Source organism: Vombatus ursinus, unplaced genomic scaffold, assembly GCF_900497805.2.
Source record: "Vombatus ursinus unplaced genomic scaffold, bare-nosed wombat genome assembly UNPS02014816.1, whole genome shotgun sequence".
NCBI classification, from domain to species: Eukaryota; Metazoa; Chordata; class Mammalia; order Diprotodontia; family Vombatidae; genus Vombatus; species Vombatus ursinus.
In genome coordinates this window covers 26,785,031-26,810,543 of record NW_020954594.1, presented here as the reverse complement: position 1 = coordinate 26,810,543, position 25,513 = coordinate 26,785,031, and the positions used below count along the sequence as shown (strand labels likewise).

The 25,513-nt window shown below is 35.4% G+C and overlaps 1 protein-coding gene across 4 annotated transcripts in view; it reads right to left on the bottom strand.

Moving 5' to 3' along the window:
• The window catches only part of NCKAP5 (NCK associated protein 5), an 859,247-nt gene that overhangs the window by 460,025 nt on the left and 373,709 nt on the right, over window positions 1-25,513 (bottom strand). The window lies entirely within an intron of this gene.

Sequence of the window (25,513 nt, the reverse complement as noted above, 5' to 3'; positions counted from 1 at the left end):
TGTTTCAATTTTCCTTTGTTCAGCAAATTTTGCTGATACCTTTTTTTTTAAACATTTACATTCCTCCAGTTATTCCCCTGCTCCTAGTCCATCCACAAATAAAAGAATGCACATTCTGTTCCATTCATAAAAATGTGAAGACATTCCAGGATGCATAAAATATGAAAATGTAGATTTGCAAAAGAGCATATGTGTAATACAACAGTTTATGTCATATGACTGAATCCCTTGAGTTTAAAGTATTCAATTTATAACAGTTCTATTTGTATTCAATATTTTAGGAACCCATTTAGTGCATAAAGTGATATCCACCTGTATTTTCAGAATATAACAATTACAACCAATACTCCAATTATATTTAGTAAAAAGTAGCTTGGCATAGAAGAAAGAGCCTCGGATTAGGAATTAGCCACTGACTATTCCAGGTCTAATATTAGTCTTCTCGATAACTAATTGTATGACCTTAAGCAAATTATACTCTATTGCCCCTCTGGGTCTTAGTTGGCTCAGCTCTAAAAATGAACTGAAAATAATTTCATTCATGTTATTTATATTAATACTGTGGTGAAGCTTTAGATTTATCAAAGCATTCCTGGTTGTCCCAGAACTGTTAGCCCTTAGTTATAACTGAGATTATTCAGAAAGAGATCTCTACAAACCATACTAATCTAGAACACTTCATCACAGAGGAAGAAGAAAAAATGTAGTATTCCATAGTGGACAGAGCACTGTACTTGGAGTCAAGAAGACCTGAGTTTTAGTCCTACCTCAAATATTTATTAGCTGTCAGACACTGGAAAATTTACCAAACCTCCGTACCTTGAAGATAAAGATATCAACTTTGTCTAGGACTATTGTCATACATTTTGCATTCCACTCCTTATCTTCAGGCCTACAGTCTGGATACATCCATCAATCTAATTTCATCTGGTTTATGGTATAAGTAACTTGAAAGAGTATCACATTCGTGCTTATCATTATAAAACTGAAACTTTTTTTAATCCCTGGAAGAACTAGCCTAAAAAAGCCACAGTGATGGAATATTATGCCATGAAATCTGATTCTATGACTCTTTCTCTCTATGTACCTGTTTCATCATGCCTGGCCAGATCACACAGAAACATATATACACACAAATCAATTGTTTAAAATATATATTTAAATTTACATTAAAATTGTATATGTATGTGTGTGTGTATATATACATACATATAATACACACACATATACATATATAGACATGTGTATGTATATATTTATACATGCATATACATATACAAACACAACATCAATAAATTATATACACTCTCAAACTATTCCATAGATCAGGAAATTGTCCAAATTCTCTGCAGAGGATTATCCTAACCTCCCCTGCATTACTGTGGTTGATCTTGGCAGGTTCATGAAACAAGGATCAGGAGCCCTGAGAAGAAGAAAATTGGTCCTAAGAAGAACACACTTAGGAGCAGTGGTCTTTAGTGCTCATTAAATGCTAGTTGATTGAACTCTTTAATTTTAATCAGTCTGAGTATTGCTGACATCTTATCAAGAAGTTATCAGCTAAAGAATGAGTACCAGCATGCCCAGTAATGTGGAGTCACGGTCAGATTATTTGTGTTAATTAAGTAAACCAGGAAAAGTCGTAAGATAATTACCATGAGGCAGAGTTTTTGGACCTACTAGGAGATAATAGTTACTGTATTACCCCTTCTAAGAGCTGTTTTTGTTTTGTTTTGTATTGTTTTAGAACAAAGTCTGAAGGGCAAGGCCTAATTATTCACCAAGAGAATTTGACATGTAAAAAAAAAAAAAACAAGCAAACAAACAAACAAAAATATGCTAAGGGACCTAATTTTTTTTTAGCCTAGAAACTGAAGGAAGAACAATACTTTTTCTTTGGTAATAGTATCAATTAACCTGTATATATATTCAAAAAGGACATAGTCTAGTCATAGGCTCTAAATGAGCTGTGCAGAAGAATTCTTTAACTTAAATTAGAAATGCGTGGGGTAAAAGACTTTGCTAAAATTATGTACCTATGTATGTATATATGTGTATATGTGTTTTTATATATATATAATATACACACACATACATATATATGTGTATACACATATATAAAATATGTGTGTGTATATATATTTTTATATATATACACACACATATGTATATAATGTGATATAAAGGTTAATTAAAAGACACTATCCAGCTTTTATAGGAGCTAGCCCAGATGATGGCCAATTCTTGTACTATTTTCATATTGGGTTACTATCTGTCATCTGCTAATATAAGCCATGGGAAAAGACATTTTTAATAATTTCAATTGTGCTGAAGTTTTTAGTGAGAAAATCTGTTAATAAAATATAAATTACTCATTTTTACCTCCCATCCCAACTATACCTTTTTAAAGTTTACAATTTGGGAAGATGCCAACAACTTTAAAATGATTATTTTTAAAGTGCCAATATTACTGAATCATTGATTTTGTGGAACATCAGACAGGTAAAATAGAAGGAGGAACTAGAAAACTGCAATGCAGTACATAAGGTATGATCCTTGACTCAGGAAGATCTGAGTTCAAATCCCATCTCAACCACTTAGAAGTTGTATAATTATGAGTTTTGTAACTTCTTCGAATCTTACCTTCTTCATTCATAAAATGGATATGATAACCCCCACAGTTCCTACTTCACAGAAGTATTGTTAAGACTAAACAGAGAAAATTGATGGATTGTGCTATATACAGATGTCAGGTGTTACTATTACCGTTGACATAATATGAACAGAGACAGACAGTCCAAAACTATAATTATGAATGTAGTGTGTGAACATAGAATACCCTAGAAAGGCATGTATTCTTGGAAAAGATATCCTTGTCTCCTAAAGTTCTCTCTCTCTCTCTCTCACACACACACACACACACACACACACCACAAAACTGTTGAACTGCTCAGTTGTTTAGGAACTATATCATTCTTAAATAGGTTTTGAAGTTAATGGCGCCCTTAAACCCTGCCTTTATTGAAAAATAAATATTTTACAACACTGTTTTAAACTATAATTTCTAAGGAAACAGGAACATTAGCTGAATCTTGCCTATATCCAACATTTGGTTTTCTCCAAATGATTTTCCTGGAACTCTGTCCCTCCCTATCTCTTTGTCTCTGTCTCCATCCCTATGTCTGTCTCACCTTATGTTTATATCTGTGTTTGTCTGCCTGTTTGTCTGTCTCTCTCTGTTCTGGTGGTGTTTTGAGGGATATTTTCTTCTACAGTAAAATTCTAATGGTTTTGGTTTAATATGGAGGAATGTATTAAAGTTGCTGAATAGAAAATAAAACACCTGCTGTCATATTTTCAGGTTTGTAGGTTTTGCCATCTATATGTCCCCTACATCAGTGAAACCAATTTTTTAATGACACTTTTGTATTTGAGTCTGATCATCTCTTTTCATTTGGGTCCACTGGTCCTCCTAACATTCTTATATTTTTAAGAGCTATGTATAAGACTGGTTTACTAACTATACCTTTTTCATGCACTTCAGCACTGTTTTGTGAAAAAGTAAGACATTTGACTTTTGCCCTACCAAAGGCAAATGACACAAAAATGTCTAATCCTATTTTAAGACTTTATTTCACATGCTGGAAAGTGTCAATTGTCATTTAGCTCTTTTAAGATGTTTTAGTAGAAACTGGAATGGTATACTAAATGGGGGAGTGGGGAAGTTACTTAATTACAAAACAAAGGCTTAAGGATGTTTCGGGAGAGACAGGTACAAGAGATTTTTTTTTTTTTTGCTTTACAGTAGAAGAAAAGGAATAAAAACTTTCACATAGTAGAACAAAAGTGATCATGACAAGATCAACCTTTTGTCAACGGAAATATGGAAATCTCTCTTTTCCCCCCACAGAAGACCCTTTAAATAGTTACTATTCCCATTCAATTTTACACCTGAATGGAGAGTTATACAAAGATTTATCAAATCCTTCAAGATGGAGAAATCTCTATAAGCTTTACTTAAATTAAAAATAAAACCTTTTTTTCCTGTGATTCATGAATTTTCAAGCACCAGTTACTTGCCTAAAAACAAAGGCCATTTTTTTTGCCCATGTTTCCTTGCGGTGTGTGTAAGCCAAAGATGTTGGCAACACGTAAAATCACCCAAATGCCAATATCAGAAAGATCTGTGCATGGGGAAAAAAAAAACACAAAATACTTTCTCCAATGAGAAAACAGCTTTCGGATTGGAATATACACAGTTTGTGATGTGTGGAGACCTCAAAGTTAAGGGCACTATGTAGCCATCTGTTGCATGAGTGTCTCAAGCCTGTCTGGAGACAAATCAATTTTATGTTACCACTTTAAATGAGCCCTGCCAGCTCATCCACCCATCCTCTGAATGAAACCACTGTGTACTCAAGTCTTACACCAGGCAGATGGTCACCCTCAGTTAAGACACCCCCAATGGAAGAACAGAAATGTCACTCTATTTAAGTGTGACAAATAAGGCTTTCTACTATCAATCTCCATTTGTGAAGAATTGTTTCTACACACTTTAAATCTGATTACCCCAAAATACAGGAGATGAATAATTCCTGTGTAAAAGGTTGGCTTATGTGTGCAGGTGTGCCTCACTTTGAGTAAACTGAATATAGTAAACTCTCGTTTCTCTGTAATCCAAGTAATTTGAAACTACTAATAGCTACCATATATTTTATAATTGATTTATATATTTCTCCTTTATTTTATAAGAGACAAATGATAACTAAACAACTTGTTGCAAAAAGAAAACAATCACAGATTATTACTCCTTTGCTTGGCATTCAAAGTCCATTAAAAAGAGAATTCTTAACCTGGGATCTGTGAATGGTTTAAAAAATATATTTCAATAAATGTATTTTAATATAATTGGTTACCTTTGCAATCTTATGTGTTTTATGTATTCAAAATAATTTTGTATTCTGTGAAGGAATCTATAAGCTTTAGCAGACTTCCAAAGGGAACTGTGACATAAAAAAGGTCAAGAATATTTGCTCTATAATCTTCCACTAGCCTACCTTTCTATCTTAATCAGCTATTACTGGACTCTGGCCCCTTTCTACTTTGGCCATAACACACTGCCTTGCTTCCTGAACATGGTGCTGTGCTCTCCCATTTCTGTTCCTTTGTGCCCTATACCTGGAAAACCCTCTCTACCTCTCTTTACCCGCTGAATTTCTGCTCATCCTTTACATACCAAATCAGATGCCACTTCCTTGTGGGTGGCCTTCCCTGACTATTCTTCCTCCCCAGGTAAAGATTACAAAAAACATAGCACTTTTTTGAGGCACCTCTCCATAACACTGATCATACAATAGCGAGTGTTACAGTCATCTGTTTTTAATCTTCACCTGCTATATTATAAGTTGTATGAGGCCAGGGACCATGCCATAGACTGAACTTTATATCTCCTTCAATTCCTAGGAGATGACTCCATATATATTAGGCCTTTAATCATTATCTGTTGAATTAATAAACAAATTAATATTTTTAAAATATTCAGTCAATGGCTTTCATCTTCTAGAAACCTAGATTTTTAGATATGGAAGGAAACTTGGAGTTCCGCTAGGCCCACTTTTTACATTTATAAGCTTTGACAAAAATAACTGATGGTGTTAACCAGGATGACCCTGAGACACTGCAAGAGCTCAAGAACCTTCTAAATCAATGAAATGTTAAATAGATGTAGTTTCATGAATGGATGTTAAATGTATTATATGTGTGAGGATAGTAATACAATAGTATTCAGACAGTCAGAATACTCAATTACTCTGGACCAACAGGAGTTTAATATATAAGAAAGCCTATCATTATAAAAATATATGGTAAAAGGGGAATTTTTAGCAAAGGATTTGTTTTAGAATGTCTTTCAGTGGTAAATTCTCGTAGTTAAATTTTTATTTGATTTTAGGGGAAGATGTAAAGTTCATCAAAGACATTAAGATATGATCCCTCACATACTTTCAAGCCACTATTTACCACATAAAGCACAGCACTCTTACAAATTTTTTAAAGACTAGAAACATTTCCTCAGGCTCTCTTCTAGATACTACAGGCATGCTAATCTTCTACCTTATAAAACATAGTACTACGGAAAGGGATTTGGATGGCCCTTCCCACCTATAAAACACATAAGATTGCAAACAGATGGCCATTAAGAAGCTGAATAGAATATCTGCTCAAAATAAAAAGAGAAAGGTGTTTAATGGATACTTACAAGCACATGCACTCTGAGGGAAATGTCTAGGTCAGCAAAATATGAATTTGTGATTTTCAATAATATCCCCAAAGATGGACACATAATTGTTTAAATTATTTTTCATTGTTAAAAGAAAGGGCTCTATGGTAGGATAGGGGGTGACTATCAGGAAATGACTATTGCATAAAACAATAGACATCAGTAAAACTAACAAAAAATATAGTAACACAAAAGCTTTTGTAAAAGGGGGATGGCATTAGATAACAGAACAATATTTGTCCAGGCCCAGGTTGTGTATACTTTGAGAAAAAGCCACCACAAAAGAAGCCAGAGAAGAAAAGAGAGAAATCACTGTGTCCCTTTATACCCTAGAGAAGAGACACAAACCTGAGGCCTTTAACATACATACCAAAGGAAAATCTAAAATTCTAATCACCCTTCAAACTAGATCAGAGTTCTGTTCTATCCATTTCATGGTTTTATATCAGCTAACTGAGTTCTACCCCCACCTCCCTTCTCCTCATACTGTCTTCCCCACGCTCTGTTCCTCCAAGGCTGACTTTCGTATCATCTCCTTTGTCTGTGTTTCCCATTCCCCTCCTTGCCTTGTTCAGTGTACTGTACCCAGGCTACAGCAGCAGATTTCATCAGATACCAAATAGAATTATGAGATCACAGAATTAAAACCTGAAGATGCCTTAGAAATTATCTAATTCAACCTTTCTATATTTCACAGATTAGGAAATCAAGGCCTACAGAAGTTGTCCTAAATCACACTCCAGCAAAAGAGCTAAAAAGTCCTCTGTCTCTGAAGAAAGTACAAAGTTCCTGAAACATTTCCATCTTTCAAAGAACTCTTGAACTCCCATCTCTGCTTCATAAGGCCTCCATTGACTTTAGTAGAAGGAAGGTAATAATTTGTTTTCCCTCAGCCAATTTCATTTCAACTCCACCTTTTCTCTATATTTGCAGCTTATTTATTCCATTACATTTGCATATTCTGCACACCTCAGGCTCTTCATAAAATTTGTTATTACCTTTGCTGCTTGTACCTTATCAAAGATACTACCACATGATGTAGAGGTTTATAGATTGGTCTATCATTCACATATCACATTTCACTTTCACAGCCAACTTCAGAAGGGCTATGGAAAGACAGACACAATAATACAATATTAGAATTACATAAGAAAAGTGGCTACAGGAGAGCATTCTGGGAAGATGGCAGAGTAGGTCAGAAAATTCCAAGCTCTCTAGATTTCCCCAACAAACAAAACAAAATAGCCCCTTGAGGCAAATGTAGAGTGATAAAAATAAAGAAGAGTTGGGATAGAACAGTGGGCCTCCTCAAACAACCAGAGAAGACGGGAAGAAAAATCCTAGGACTGAGGTTTGGTCCTTGTGAAATCTAAATACCTGCAGGCTAGTTTCACTGAAACAGCAAGTAGCAAGCCCTGGGGCTGGCTGGGTTAGGAGGTAGCCTTGGCCACAGCCATGGGAATTTTCATCTCCTGGATAGTATGGGGAGTCAGACAACTGAGCAGGGGAAGACTGAGTGAACCTATGCTGATAAAGGACACCAGGCCCAGTTACGCTGCTGGATGCAGCCCTCAGTGAGGAAGAACCAGCAGAAGCCCGGTGACTGCAGAAGCAGTAGGGTGGAGACACTGATAGGAGTGTGGAGTTTTCAGTTTCAGTTCTAGGCTAGAAGGGGAAAACTGAAAGAGGAACGGAGGCCGGAGGCACCATCCCTCACACACCAGGATTAGAGGTGATTAGAACAAGTTTACAAATTAAAACAAAACAAACAAAAAACAAAAAACAAAAAAAAAAAACAAAAAGCAATGAGCAGGCAAAGGAGAAAGGACCCAGTCATAGAAAGTTACTATGGGAACAGAGAAGACTAGAGTTCATCTTCAGAGGAGGATACTGAGACAAAAAAAAGCCTCTCCTACTCCAAAGAGTAATGTAAAATGGCCCCCTGTCCAAAAAGAATACATGGAACTTTAAAAAGATCTTAAATCAAAAGAGATTGAGGAAAAATTTTTAAAAAAAAGAACAATTCAAGAAAAACAAGATTATGAAAAGAAAGCTAACCATCTGGAAAAGGAGATCCAGAAACTTAAGGAAGAAAATGACTCCTTGAGAATTAGAATTGGGCAAAGGGAAGCTAGTGAAGATTTAAGAGAAGAAAAAATAATAAAACAAAATATAAAGAATAAAAAAAAGAAGAGAATGTAAAATTCCACATAAGAAAAACAACTGGGGGGGGGGGTAGCACCAAGATGGTGGAAGGAAAGCAGTGACTTGCTTGAGCTTTCCCCAAGCCCCTCCAAATATCTATAAAAAATGGCTCTGGACAAATTCTAGGGCAGCAGAACCCACAAAAAGACAGAGTGAAACAAATTTCCAGCCCAAGACAGCCTGGATGGTTGATCAGAGGGGTATATTGCACCAGGTGGGAAAAGGAGCACATCTGGGCATGGGTTGCAGGCCTCAGCAACCCTGGAGCAGGCCTCAGAGGACTGAATTGTGGGCAGCTGTGGTTTCCAGACTTCTCAACCCAGGAATGCCAAAGACAACTTAGAAGGTTAGTGGGAAAAGTCTGTGGCTGCGGTGAGAGAGAGAAGCTAGGTTTCAGCTGCCCCGGGGCCACTGAACGAGGGCCACAGCTGCCTCCTGAGCTTCCGGCCCACAGACTGAGGGGGAATTGAGTGGCTGATCAGAAGGGGATTGCAGGAATCTCTTTGCCAGTGCTGAGGCAGGAATCTCTTGCTTTGCCCATGCTTGGATCTGGGTCACAGTTCTGAGGGGTGGTCCTGGGTGAGAATAAATGCTGGTGTGGTGGAGTTTGTTGTGGCAGTGGAGAGGAAATACCTCATTCCTTATCATACCACCTTGGAAGAACTAAAAATTTACAGGTCCCTAGAAGTAGCTCTGAAAACAGCTGTACAAACCCCTGAAGCTTGGGACAGTACACTCTTCACATTGGAAGCAGACTTTTACCTTAACAAAGAGTTTAAAACTCAAGTAATTGACTGGGATCATGAGTAAGCAGTGCAAAAAGAGTCAGACTATACTATCCTACTTTGGTGACAAAGAAGATCAAAACATACAACCAGAAGAAGACAACAGAGTCAAAATTCCTACATCCAAAGACTCTAAGAAAAATATAAATCAGTCCCAGACCTTGGAAGAGCTCAAAAGGGATTTTGAGAAGCAAGTAAGAGAAGTAGAGGAAAAACTGGGAAGAGAAATGAGAGTGATGCAAGAAAATCATGAAAAACAAGTCAACAGCTTGCTAAAGGAGACCCAAAAAAAAAATACTGAAGAAAATAACAACTTAAAAAATAGCCTAAGGCAAATGGCAAAAGAGGTCCAAAAAGCCAATGAGGAGAAGAATGCCCTAAAAAGCAAAATTGGACAAATGGAAAAGGAAGTCCAAAAGATTACTGAAGAAAATACTTCCTTAAAAATTAGAATAGAGCAATTGGAAGCTAGTGACTTTATGCGAAATCAAGACACTGTAAAATAAATCCAAAGGAATGAAAAATCAGAAAACAATGTGAAATATCTCATTGGAAAAACAACTGACCTGGAAAATAGATCCAGGAGAGAGAATTTAAAAATTATTGGACTATCTGAGAGCCATGATCAAAAAAAGAGCCTAGACATCATCTTTCAAGAAATGATCAAGGAAAACTGTCCTGATATTTTAGAACCAGAGGGCAAAATAGGAATTGAAAGAATCCACAGATCTCCTCCTGAAAGAGATCCCCAAAGGAAAACTCCTAGGAATATTGTAGCCAAATTCCAGAGTTCCCAGGTCAAGGAGAAAATATTACAAGCAGCCAGAAAGAAACAATTCAAATATTGTGGAAACACAATCAGGATAACACAAGATTTAGCAGCTTCTACATTAAGGGACCTCAGGGCATGGAGTATAATATTCCAGAGAGCAAAGGAGATAGGATTACAACCAAGAATCATCTACCCAACAAAACGGAGTATAATCCTGCAGGGGAAAAAAATGGTCATTCAGTGAAATATAGGACTTTCAAGCATTCTTGATGAAAAGACCAGAGCTGAATAGAAAATTTGACTTCCAAATACAAGACTCAAGTGGAACATAAAGAGGTAAACAGGAAAGAGAAATCATAAGAGACTTATTAAGGCTGACCTGTTTACATTCCTGCATGGAAAGATGATATTTGTAACTCATGAGACTTTTGTCAGGATTAGGGTAGCTGGAGGGAAAGAATTATATGTATGTATATATAGATAGATAGAGGGCACAGGGTGAGTTGAAGATGAAGGGGTCATATCTGGAGAATAAAATTGAGGGGTGAGAGAGGATTATACTAGGAGAAGGAGAAAGGGAAAGGTAGAATGGGGTAAATTATCTCACAAAAAAAAAAGAAAAGGCTCTTATAATGGAGGGGAAACAGGGGAAGGTGATAGGGAATGAGTGAATCTTATTCTCACAGGATTTGACTTAAGGAGGGAATAACATACACACTCAATTGGGTATGGAAATCTGTCTTACCCTACAGAAAAATAGGGGGGGAACGGGACAAGAGAGTAGGGGAATGATAGAGAGGAGGGCAGATAGGGAAACAGAGTAACCAGAAGCAAATACTTCTGAGAAGGGGCAGGGTCAAAAGAAAGAATAGAATAAATGGGGGGATGGGATAGGATTAAGGGAAATAGAGGTAGTTTTTCTCAGCATGTCTACTATGGAAGTGTTTTGCATGACTGCACATGTATGGCCTATGATGAGTTGCTTGCCTTTTCAATGAGGGTGGGTGGGGAGGGAGGAAGGGAGAAAATTTGGAACCCAAAGTTTTAAAAACACGTTTAAAAATTTTTTTTTCACATGCACCTGGGAAATAAGAAATATAGGAAATGGGGTACAGAAATCTATCCTGCCATACGGGAAAATAGAAGGGAAAGGGGATAAGAGAAGGGGGGTTAGAGACAGAAGGGAAGGCAAACTAGGGGAAGGGGTATTCAGAATGCATGCCATCTTGGGGTGGGGGGAGGGGAGAGATGGGTGAAAATTTGGAACTTAAAATCTTGTGGAAGTAAATGTTGAAAACTAAAAATAAATAAATTTATTAATAAAAAAATAGAAAAAAAAACAGAAAAAATAAAGAAAAACAACTGACCTGGAGAAAAGATCAAGACAAAACATAAGAATATTTGGACTACCTTAAAGCTACAAAAAAAAAGAATCTTGATATAATAATACAAGAAATAATTAAAGAAAATTGGCCTGAAGTGTTAGAACAAGAAGGGAAAGTAGAAATAGAAAAAATACACTGATCACTATCTGAAAGAGATCCTACAAGGAAAACCTACAGGAAAACCATAGCTAAATTCTGAAACCTTCAGCTCAAAGAGAAAATATTATGAGAAACAAGAAAAAAAATTCCAATACGGTGGAGCCACAATTAGAATCCCACAAGACCTAGCAGTGGCTTCACTAAAAGACTGTAGGTCTTAGAACACTATATATCAAAAAGCAAGAGAACTGAGGCTGCAGCCAAAAATATCATACCCAGCAAAGTTAAGCATAATCCTGAATGAAAAAAAATAGATATTCAATGAATTGCCAGACTTTCAGAATTTTATTGCAAAAAGCTGAACTTTATAGAAAATTTGACATACAAGATCCAAGATAAATATAACATAAAAATCAAAGACTAATTACAAGGGACTCAGTAAGGACAGATTGTTTACTTTTTACATGAGGAAATGTAAACTGTATGTCTAAAATTGTAATTAGTAATTGGAAAGTTTGAAAGAAAGACTGGGGTAGAGCTGAGTATGATGTGATTCTACAAAGTAATATCATCTAGGAAAAGGTAAAAAGAGAAAAAATAGGGAAACTACACTATGTGTCTGCCATAATAATCAATGTTGTTTTAGACCAGAGGTTCTTAAACTTCTCTGGTCTACCACCCCCTTTTAAAAAAATTACTCAGTTCCCCCTGGAAGTCTACTTTCTTTAACCCTTTAATAGTTTTTTAAAAAAAATATTTTCATCATTTCAAAGACTATTATTTTTAAATGAGGCATCTTAAATGTAATAATTTATTGTAAATTTGTGGGTTTTTTCCTGCATTGAAATTTTGATAACACAATATTGCATCATATAACCGTATAGTATTATATTGTAAACAACTCATCACACACAAATTCCTGTCGATACATGCTAGATTTCCCAACAATGTACAACATGCTTGCCTGCCAATACTTACTTGTTAAGACCTGTAAGGGGACTTGACCACTGATAAGTTATAACTTGTATTTTGTGTGCTTATTTGGAAAATAATGTGATCACTAAGACTTTAACTCTGTTACACAAGAGATGAAACATGTATGAAGCCCCCTTGATTGTTCCAGTGCCCCCCAGGGGATGGATCACCCCCTTTGGCAACCTCTGAAAATAACTAGACAGCATAAAGTTGGAATATTGCTGTGGGGTAGGAAATGATGAGTTGGTAGATTTAGAAAAATATGGAAAGACTTGGATTTACAAGTTCAGTATGGTCTTACATAGATGTATATGTGTATATATAAGTAAGATTATAGATATCCATGTATATGTATGTCTATAAGTTTGTATATATGTATGTATATATATATGTATACATAAATAATGTATATGTATACATACATACACACACATGGGCTTAATTTTAATCATGGGAGGAGAAGAAGGGGGAAAAAAGAACAAAGTAAAAAGTGCGCAGCAGAGAACAAAATAAAACCTACAAGGAAGTAAAGAAAAGATGGACAGCTTTTCCACTACACAATATGTAGTGTTTATTATATAGGCTTTCTTGGAATGGAAATTTATTGCTTCATATTTTGAATCTTCTCTGATCTTCTGCTATGTACATGACAATGTTTTTTTTCTTATTTTGTATTTAAGTTTATAATTTAAAAAATACAAAAAAAAGAAAAGTGGCTATACTATGCATACCTTTTGACCTAATTCCAATTACTGATGATATGACATATTCAGTCATAAAGAAATATTTATCAATACATGGATCTATCCATCTATCTATCTATTTATCAATCTACCTCAATGAGGATAAAGACAGCAAGAAAGCTTACACACACACACACACATACACACACACAAACACACACACACTCTTTCATAGTACTTTTTATGGTAGCAAGAAACTGTTAACAGGGTGGTGCCTATTGACTGCAGAATGGCTGAACAAACTCAAGTATATGAATGTAATGGAATATAGTTCAGAAAGAAATAATGAATGTAAAAAACTCATAGAAACATGGAAATATCTATATGAATGGATGTTGAGTGAAATATACAGAACTAGAAAAAATGATACAAGCCATAAATACAGAATATAAAAGAAAAGAATACAAAAATGAAGCTAAACTCTGAGTAATTGTTATAAATAATCTTGGTTCTGAAGAACGAATAATAAAATATACCTCCCTCTTCTCAACAGGGAGTCAGGAAATCAGGCAGAAGGTTGTAGACACCATCAGACATCAGTAACTGTTATTCCTTGTTTTTTGCTTAACTGTTTATCTTTGTTGCAAGAGAAGGTTGCGTACTGAAGCATGAGACAAGGAGGAGGCTAATTCAGTAAGAATATGATATAAAAACAAGACATCAATAAAAATTTTTTCTTGATTTTATTTCTGCTGTTTCAGACAATATATCACTGTAGTTCAGTGGAAAGAGTATCGAACTTGGAAACAAGAGCATTGAATTGAGTTCAAATTCTTATTTTACAGATGAATAAATGAGGCTTAAAGGGGTTGAGTGACATGATTTAGTATGATACAGTGGCTAGAGATCTGCTCTTGCAGACAGAAAGAGCTGGATTGAAATTTTACCCTAGATACTTATAAGCTCTGTTACCTTGGGCAAGTCACTTAACTTATCTGGGTCTCAATTTGCCTAACTATAAGATGGAGAGGTTAGATTAGATGACTTATAAAGTCCCTTCATGCTTTAAGTGTATGATTCTATGATTCATTCCAGCTCTAAATATGTGATTCTATAAAATGTAGGTAGAGTTGTCTTTCTTGCTGGAAGGAATGTCATTAAGGTTGCTACTATTATTCAAGCAGTAATCACAGAGAGAAGTCAGTAATGTTTGAAACTCCCAAAGATAGGGACATACTTCCATTTTTTTTAAATGTCAAAAAAATTGATGAATTCATATAGTGTTTGTTGTATCTGATGTTATTTCTTGGACACTGTTTTATCTATTTTATGCCAAAAGACAAATTTTAATTTACTGCATAGTGATTCAGGTTTGTGTCACTGTTACTGTTTAATAATTTTATCAAATTTAAGGTCAAAAGGAATCTTACAGTGCATGCAATCTCATTCCCCAATTTTACAAATAAAAAAAAATAAAGCAAAGATACACTCACCGAGGTGATAAGTAACAGACTGTGCCCCAGTTCCTTTGGGTCTGTTTTTTTTTATTTGACAGTGGTATATGTATTTTCCTCCTTTGTATTAGGTAGACCCCTCTAGTAGTAAGAGTGGTATAAGGAGTGGGGAAAACTGTCAATATTATCCATACAGTAGCATCAACTTTCCACTTTGCTTTTATAGTCACAGATCTAGATAGAATGACCTCATGAAAACCCTTCTCCTGCTCAGTGAATTACCTTTCAACCAATTCTTCCATTCGCCCTATTTTCTGTGGTCTGTGGGAATCAGTGCTCTTCTCCCATACAGATCTGTATTATTACCTACAGCAGGACCTATAACATGAAGACCACTAGGGAAGCTTTCTCTGCCAAGATATCCCCATACAATGCAATCATTTCAAAGGTTTGTTGAATTTTAGAACTGGAAGGGACCAGAGAGAGCATATAGTTTAACTCCTATTTTATCAATGAGGAAACTGAAATTCAAAGAAGTGACAGTCATGCAACTCCACTGGTAATTCTGGCTTTTATTATAATTTGTGGAGCTTTGTCTTTCTCCACATTAGCTAGACAAACCAAAAAGTGTTCTATATAGAACAAAGTGGTTTTTATCCATGGTGTTTATCCATGATTTATTCATGGTGTTTCTAAACATCAAAAAAGAAACTAATTGTGGATAACACATTAGGAGTATTATGACTGTTTTCATTTAACATTTTCAATTGTTCTTCAAGGCTTTCCTCATTTGATACAAGACACCTGTTCCTGAAAAGATTTGTGTAAATCATTTATTTTGCCTGTGTTTTTGTAAATCAAGTGCTGTAGACATAGTCTGCAAGACATTGTCCCAGACAACATTGCTTCACACTAACCTTATTGATGTACTGTAGCCAATCCCCAACATGAGTTCATGAAATTATATTGTAACATTTCTCAATCTTACAGGATTCAGTTGATAGTGGCAAGATTCCCCTCCAGATCAATTGACTTTTAGCTATCATACTGGTTACTTTTTGTACAAAAGCATTGCTTCTATAAAACTAACTGCTATATATAACATCTTCTCTCCCTAAGTCAAGTTTTTCTGTAACCAGTTAGTTGGGGGTATACAATTATATCAAATGCACTGATAATCTCATCATAATAATGAGATATATATATATATAGATATATATAATGAAATGTTCAAAATATATATATATAATATTTATATAATGATAATCTCATTGCCTTTATCAATGTGAAAAATTCTTACAAATAACCATCCCTCAAATCATACTTTAAAAAAATAAGTCCCAATGTCCATATTCTTTGCTAAATGTGGGGGTATAATCAGAATGTTTTTTATTTAAAGTTTCTGCTTAGATCAAAATTCTTTAGGAAAATAAAAGGAAAATTACCCAACCTATTTATTCAAGAGAATTATGTTCTGTTTGAACTCTCTGTTTACCTTCTTACATTGGAAAAGAGCATTAGGCAAGGAGTCAAAAGCCCTGGGTTTTAATTTTGTAACTTCTACATATAATTTGTTTGACTTTGGGTAAGCAACTTTCACTTTCTCAGTCTTAATTTCTTCACTTGCAAAACAAAGTGGTTGGACAAGAGAGTTTTAAAAGCCCCTGTCCTTCTCCCATCCCCACTCCAGCTCCAAATACCATGAACTCCAAATACTATGATCTCCAACATGTTGTTTACACAAAAATGGCAAAAGGAAATTAAAATTTTAATAACTATCCATTTCACATGTCAAGGACCTTTAAGAGCACCCTGAAAGCTTGATGAATGAGGAAGCCAAGATGAAAAAGAAAACATCATCATTCCAATTTCCACCATGAACCAAAAGAAGAACAGTAAGGCTGTAATCTATAACTGATGCAAGACCACGGCTGAATGAGTGGTTACAAGCCATTCTCTTCTCACACTAAGGCCTACTGGGGAGCCAGACACGCCAGAGGGTACAACAATGATTAGTGCCAATTGCACCTGTCAAATATGCAGATGGAAGAACCGGTGGCAACTGTTTCAAAGTAATGCTTAAATTAATTAGCCTTTCCTAAGCACATCATTTAATTACTAGTCCCCTCTGATATCCAGTCTGTGTGGAGATTTGAGAGAAACTTCAGGCTGGAGTTAAATTAGCACAGTTTTCTTTAAACCTCTTTTTTCCAACAAATAATGCTAGTGTTACCCTAAAACTTTAAAATACCAAAAATCACACTTTTATTACATGCTTTAGGGGAAGCTATTAACTTCAGTGATGTATAAAAGTCAGTAGGTTTATAGTGCTTTCTAAATTGTTGACCTTTACACAATTTTGCTCAGCAATAACCAATAGTCAGCATGAAACAAAACGGGGTTGACATATACACCCCACTGACTTCAAGACCTGTAGCTTTAATAATGTTGTGTTGTGCTGATTAAGAAATAAAAGAAAAGATTAGCATGGAGGCTGTTTTTAAAAATCCATGTGTCAGAACACGGGACTAATAACTTGAAAAAGGAACCCAGAAAATGAAATTCATCTCAATTGCCTGCCTTTTAGCCATAGCTAAAGGCCTCTTTTCCACATCTTCATCCTTCTTGACCTTTCTGCTGCTTCTGACACAGTAACTAATCTATTTCACTTTTGTTCCCTGTCCATGATACAATTGTAAGAACTTCTCCTATCCTGGTTTTTATTTCATTTTTTTGAGAGCTAGTTATTCTCTTTCTTGCCAGATGTCATGAGCATGTTTCAGGGTAGATGCAGCCCTATAGATTTCAGGACCAAAAGCAAGGTAGCATGGTGGGGAACCACAAGAATAGTGGGTAGGGCTAATTAGGAGGGAGGGTCACCAGCTGCTCTAGCTCCATAAGGGTAATCAGAATTGGCTGAGCCAAAGTCATAGCCAAGTGACTGAACCCAAAGCCTAGCCAAAAGATGGAATTGGAAGCTATAACCAGCAGAGCAAGTGAATCTTTGAGGATATAAATGAAAGGATGTTCCAAGAGATTCCCCTAAAAGCAACACTACAAGAACTATGTTCCATCTATGTTCATCACCATTGGAAACAGCATAGGTGTTGCTATCCAGATAGTGTAGGCCATAGTAGATAAAATGCTATCAGGAAGAACTGGGCTCAAATTCCATTTCTGACATTTATTAGCTGTTTACTATAGGCCTCAAGTATTCATCTGTAAAATGGGAATAATCATATCTAGAGCACCTACCTATAGGATTTTTTTGTGAGGATCAAAGGAGATAAAGTACTTTGCAAGCTTTAAGACATGGCAATGTCATTATTATAATCCACATAGTAGGTATAGAATCAATACTTGTTGACTGAACAAATAAATATGTCCTAATGACTCTCTGACCTTCTTTGCTTCTCTTCTGAAATTTACAATTTTCATTAGCTTAGTTTCAATTAAATGATCAAGTTAACTGTACCTGGGTAAAAACAGATTGGTTCTGTATGTATTTATTGAATAGAATGTGTTTCTTTTATATACTCACATTCAAAGCAGTGAAAAAATGAATGAGGCTCTAACCTTTATTCTTTCCTATTTGAGTTATTCCAATGTACTAAACTTTTTTTCTTCAAAATCCTTTCAAATAAATTCTATAGAACTAAAAAAAAAAAAGCCTCTCTCTATAATTTGGTTATTTGGGTTCTAATTACTACAACAGAATTTTCTTTCTTGGTTTCAAAGACTGTTCAAAATATTCCTTATAAATACTTGTTCTCTTTGATTTACTAAAGAACTTCTTAAAAGAAAAGGACAGGCTGATGTTATTGAACAACTCAGACCTCAGAATCAAAATCATCTAGTATTTGTCTAACATTTTCTTCTTCCAGCTGTCTTTTTTATTTTTAGATTAAAATCCCACTAGAGAAATATAGTCCTCCCAGGAAATTTATGGAATGCAATAGAATTTTCTTAATAAAGAAGTCTACCATCTTTCACTACTAATGCTTCATTTTAAGTATGTACTGTCTACACTTGGATAAAAAGGGAGATCTTCATAAAAAAAAGTAAATCAATGCTTTGGTGATGTCTCTAGCCACATCACAATGAACATCACACACCTGTGGCAGCAGTCCTTATATAGCAGCTAATTAGAGTCCTCATATTTCTATTGTCAGCGGCCCAGAAATTTCATTTTGGCTGTAATCTGATGATGAAGGCCCCAAGATACTAGCTGTGAGCTGTATCAGGCCATCTGTCCAAAGGAAAAAAAAAAAGATGACTTCTGATTTTTATGGCAAAATTAGTGATATCTAGTGAATGGAAACTTGGCGAAATGAAAACATCAAATATAATTTAATTCATTCAACATTTAATAAATACTATGGGTAAGTCAGTGTTAAAGTAGATTATAAAATAAAAATACTCTTTAAAAATATCCTCCCTGGTATAGAATAAGTCACAAATTCTAGAGATAAATTCTATTGACCAAAATTTTCTTTTTTTATTTGAAGATATTGTGTCAGGCACCAGAAAGAGTCAACTAACATACTACTTCATAGTTAGAAAGTTCTAAATGAATATTATCAAATTTAATTCTTATGGCCACTCTGCAAGATATATAGGATAATTCTACAGAGGTTAAATGATTAGTTCAAGGTTGAACAGCTAGTAAGCGCCAAAGCCAAAACTTGAAGCTGGGTCTTTTCCCATGATATAACACTGTCCCTTGAGTTAAATAATTTCTTACTACAAATTGCCTTGAATATCAAGGGAATTTACTTCTTAAATACCATGTCTTTCATTCAACAAATATTTTAAAACCTACTGTGTATAACAACATTGGGCTGAGTAGTTTACAAACTCTCATGCAGAGCTTCCCATAAAATTATAGGAATAATACAAATGGCATAACTAATACTGAAAAACCTACATGTGACTGGCACCATATCAGTACCATAAATTATTCTGATATTAGTACAATCTGCAACATTTGGTTAAATCTAATGTAATATCTTTGCAGAACTCTCACTAATGACACACAGTAATAGGTAATATACTTCTCTCCTCTCCTTCCCTCCTTATCCTCCCCCTTTTTTGTGGGAACTTTTTAAACTGACTTATACATGAGCACTCTTTTACCCAGTACCCCTTAGGACCAAGATATGTATTTGTCATGAAACTAGTGAGGAAAAGTGATGAAATCAAACTAACTTGTTTGCATAGAAACTGAGCCTATGGCTACAGCCTCTTGACCACAGTGTTTACACAGGCTGTACTGAATGCCTGGAATGAAAAATAAAATCCTAAACTTCCTCCAAGGCTCAACTGAGGTGCTACCTCCTACCAAAAGCATTTCACAATGTCCCTATCTTGTGTCCTCAGATTATCTTGCACATACTAATCTGTGGAAAAGGTATATCCCTGACTTGTAGAATTTAACACCTTGAATCACCTTGTCTTTTTATCCCCAGACTTAACACAGTGCTTGGCTCTTAGTAGATACTTAATTAATGCTGATTGAATTAAACTGAACTGGGGCGGTGAAAAGAAAAGTGCCATTACTTATCCCTAGAAATTAAGCTTAAAAACCCAGGAAGAGCTCAAGTCTTGCTTCTAACACAAACCGACTATGTAACCCTAAGCAAATGACCTAATCTTTCAGTGCTCAAGGCAAATCCCTAAACCTATAAATAACAGACAATAAGCCTTCAATGTTGCTAGAGAGAGTTTTCCCAATTAGTTCTCTTTATCAATGAAATCTTGGAGCCAGTCCCAGTGCCTGTAGTTTTTCAGTCAGTTCAGTCATATCCAACTCTTAGTGACCCTATTTGGGGTTTTCTTGGCAAAGATCCTGGAGTGGTTTGCCATTTCCTTCTCTGGCTCATTTTACAGATGAAGAAACTGAGGCAAACAGTGACTTGCCCAGGGTCACACAACTAGTAAGGGTCTAAGACCTGATTTGAACTCAAGAAGATGAGTCTTCCTGACTTCACACTCTATCCCCTGAGTCATTAAGCTGTGCAAAAGACTCTAAGATAATGATCAAGTCTACAATTTCCTAGGTCTCCAGAAGAACTTATAGGATCTATTAAAAAAAAAAAAACTTTTCTCAAAGCACATGATATTCTTTTCCCTCTTCTTTCTCCTCCTTTCAGAATTTCTCATTTCTTTGGACTTTTTTTTCAAAAAATTCTATACTCTTATTTTCTTATTTTTATTATGATTGAGACACTTTTATGTTCTGCAGAATTTTTTTTTAACATTGACATTCTGGCATCCTTCCTAATTAATCATCATTTAATGTCACATCAAAGAACATGTAATCACAAACAAATTACTTTAAAATATTTTATATTCCACATTTTTTTGCCTTTTAAAACATTATATGTGAAAAGCATTATTTTCTACTTCCATTTCCTCACATTTTCAATAGATATTCCCCTTACTACCTATATCTTATATGTTACAGAATCATAGATTTAGAACTGAAAGGGACATCAGAAATCATCTCATTCAATCCCTTAATCTATAAATGAGGAAATGAAACCAAGAGAATGTAAATGACTTACCCAAGTAATGATTAGCAAAACTAAAATTTTAATCAGGGCTTCCAACTTCATATTCAGCAGCATTTTCATACTGTCCCATACTTAGCACAATCTTCTTTCTTAGGGTTAGTACTATGTGCCTCACACATAGGAAGTTAATAATAAATGCTAATTTTCTTCTTTCCTTCCTAGAAATGTTCACTTCAACACCTCAATACAGTATGTATAATATGTTATATGCTCAAATATGAATTTTAGGATGCACAACTATCGATCTGAGAAATACTTATTTTTTACTCTATATTCCCACTTGATTTCATTATCAGACAAAATGCTAAAAATATAAGTTTCATGAGATATAGCCTCTTCTATAAAAATATCCATATTTAGAGAGAGGCTGGGGAAAAAGGAAACTTCTCTGTCTTCTTTAAAAAAAAATCTAATCTTTTTCAAAGACAGGTGAGGTACAATTAGCATCTAGCTTGAATGTTGGTTGCAAAGTAACAAAACAGGTTAATGATGGGAACCTCAGAGGGAGAAGTGAAACTACCTGATAAGAAAACAAAGATCCTAATGTCAAATAGATGATTCATGAATTGAAATCAGACTGTGAAAAAGATTAATGTACATTATATTAGATGAGATCCTAAGAGGAGGAGAAAAATTACAAAGAAACAAAAAGCATCAAAATATGTCATGGTCTAGGATATTCTCAAGGTGGAAAGAAAAGGGAATTTACAAAAGATGGGAAAAGTAATTTGTAATGAAACAACAGCAGATGTTTTCTTAGGATAATAAGAGTCCAACAGCCAGGCAGAAAAAAAAAAAATGTAGAGGAGATTATTGTAAACTTTCTATTTATATGTAAGTACATCTAAGCATTCTAGAAAATTGTCATCTGTTTTATGGACATGGTGAGAAGAAACAAAAACAAATAAAGAAATAAAAACATCCTTTATATATTGAAAGGGGGAAGGGAAGTGAACCTAGTGTATTAAACAAAGAGATAACAAAAAGGCTGTTTAATGACAGTAGTCCAACTGCCTAGGGAAGAGTGGTGGCTAGAAATATGAACAGTAGTGTTCAGAAAGAGAAAAAGGGTTTGACCTGGAAAGGTGTTTCAGTCAACATATGCTTCGGAGGATGAAGATGGTCTCTAAAACATATTTGAGCATCTTTCTACATAGATGTGGTTGGTGAGGCTTTGTAATGTGGACAGTGAACTATTTCCAAGAATTTCATGTTATTTCTTTGTTCTTTGAATACACTCACCTTGATGACAGGTAGCTTCCAGTTCTAATTTTTTTTCCCAATGTTCTAAAGAGAAAGGATAGAGAGGCCCACATAGGATAGCAGAGAGGCACTGTGGTTTAGTGGATAAAGCACTGGATTTGCCATCAAGAAGATCTGGGCTGGAATACCATTTTAGATATTGATTAGCTGGGTGACCTGGGAAAGTCATTTCACCTCCATTTCTTCATCTGTAGCTACCTTATAGAATGCCATGAAGAAGTACATTTAAAGTGCTTTGCAAGGCTTAAAGAGTAATATAAATGTGAAATATAATTTGGTTGAAAGTAGGACAGCCAGTAGAGTGAGGGAGGAAATAAAAAAAAATACAAAGTATTTATAATACTGATCATACTTTTCCTGGCTTCCTGGTTCCTTTCAGACTCAATCTTTTTATTTATCTAAATGTCCTGCTAATCACTTTACTCCTTTTATCTACTCAGTTCCCTCTTCTCGTTCTAACAATTCTATCTCAATGGCAGTAATCTGGGGCTCCCATAATGCTGAATTAATACTCTTTACCAAGAATTTCATATTAAAAGACCTAGTTAGAGTAACTGTAACCATAAAGACACTGCCACCCATTATTGTAGTTTTTTACTCCCCATCTGCCATGTACAGAAGATGGAAAACATGAATATGAAATCATGGAAAAATCTATTTTCTACAGAGAAGTCATAGCTATAGATTACAGCAGTCTCAGTAGAATTAGAATCAAAGACTATATATTAGAAAAGGAAGCATTCTATGATATCATACCAAACCACCTCAGAAATCATATAATTTTAGAATTGAAAGGGGCTGTAGAAACCATCTTCCATAATACCTTAATTTACAGAAGAGGAAACGAAAGTCCAAAAAGGATGATAATTTATTCAAGGTCATACAACCATTTAGTGGCAAAACTAAGACTATAAACCAGTTTTTCTAAATCTTGATTGGTAGTCTATTAATCTGACAGATTCAATAATCAATTATGGATTAACTACTCTGGTAAGGCCTTAGGCACAAAGGGGCTATAAAGATAAATAATATATGATCTTTGTCATCAAAAGACTGGAAATTTAATATAGGAGATAAAATGTTTAGAGAAAATAAAATGTACTATGAGCATTCAGAGGAAGAAATCAGGAAAGGTTTCATGGAATAAGTGACATGAATGGAGCAATCTTAAAAGAATAGATAGAATTTCCAGGAAGAAAGAGGTAGAAATAAAGAGAATTCATTGAAAGGCACAGGATATGACACAGAGGCAAGGCAGCATGAGTAGAGGGTTTAGCAGAGTGTTGGTCAAAGAGACCTCTGTTCAACTGAGCCCTCCTCACCTACTTTATAAAGTTGTGGAGCATGAGCTTTAATCAGAGAGGAACACCTGCCATGGAGCTATCCTTGCACTCTGGCCACTTGCTGAAGGACATGGGATTGGCTGTTATAGAACAGGGCATGATGTTTGCTCAGGTTACATAAAAACTCCAGGTTGGTTTCTGTGGATCTCCATGATTTAGGGGTATCAATCAGGAGGATTTCCTTAAAGATTAGTTAGAAAAGGAGAGATTCATTCACAAATTTCTTTCTTTCAGTAGTTTATTACAGTGAGGCGCTATCTTTCAGTTATTCCTCTTTGGGGTGTTTCACTTCTGGAATTCTATTGGCATTTTTCACTCTTTAGATTTCCAAGAAGGCAGAGACAAGACTTCTTTCCTCTTTACCCCAACCCAGCTACAAGCACATGACAGCCAGAACTTGGAACTAGGTGAACCTAAGTTCCTGGCTAACATTTTGTGTCTTCCTTTGCTTTCTTCTCTAAGGACAGGTCAACTACTGTTGATTCTGAAATATGGATTTTTCCAATTTTGGTAGCTACCTTGTGAAATTGCATGTTCTTACTTTTGAGATTTAGTCATCAGACAACCAAAAAGTGGAGAGTTTCTTGGAGTAGGTGGCCACCACTAGCTCATCTTGTTGCTGAAGGCCTGAAGAAAGCCAGGCTGGTTGGGGGTTGAAACCTTGTGAGTTGCTCAGACAACACAGATCCAAAGTGAATACTGATGACATTATTTTTCTCCAGTCCCTCAAAGTTGTCTTTACTTTCTGGGGAAGGTAAAGACTAGGCACTATTTGAGATGTTTCATATTTTCATATTTATCATAATGTTGTTGAATACTTTTTGCTTTGACCAGTTTACATGAGTGGAGGGAATAAAGATCTGTCTCAAGCCCAAAATTTGCATTGTACTTTTATACCTTTCCTAAAAGAGATCCTGCTATTAACATTTTAATGAGACTCTACACATGAGCCATACTAAGTTCAGGGTTAGAGATTTCCTTAGAGCTTTACTTTGGGTTAGGGATATGAGTTAGTGAGTGAGATATCAAAAGAAATCCCTCTTTGGCATTAGTCTCCACCCTCCCCAGGATCAATTTTGGTCTGTGTAAGCTTCTGTGGGAAAAAGCCTCTTGAGCTATAGGTCAAAAAGGAACAACAAATAGTTCACTTTGGTGGAACATGGCATACATGAAAATGAGTGGCCATCACATAAGCTTCATATAGATTGTGGAAGTCCTTGAAAATCAAATTAAGGAATTTTAACTATAGCAATTCTGCACTATACTTTCTTGGATTTCTATTGTAGCTAAAAGGGACAGAAGGGGAGAGGAGGATAGAAGGGGGAGAGAAAGAGAGACAAGAAGAAGAAGAAGAAGGAGGAGGAGGAGGAGGAGGAGGAAAAGAGAAGAGAGGAGAAGGGAAGGGAAGGGAAGGGAAGGGAAGGGAAAAGAGCAATATCATGCTTATGGGAGTCCCATTGCCTCTAATGCTTAATATTTTGAAAACTTATTGTCCAAAAGGAAGGAAAGCATGTAGAATACATCATATCAGATCTTGTCTTCTTCTTTTTTTTTTGAACCATTGAAAATTTAGTGAACTCTAATCCAGTCACTACAAATTACTGCAGTAAAATGATCAAGGTTGAATATCCTTGTTTTCCTAAAGTCCATAATAAGTTTGTTTAGTGTGAGTTCATCATTCCCTGGCATTTTTTTAA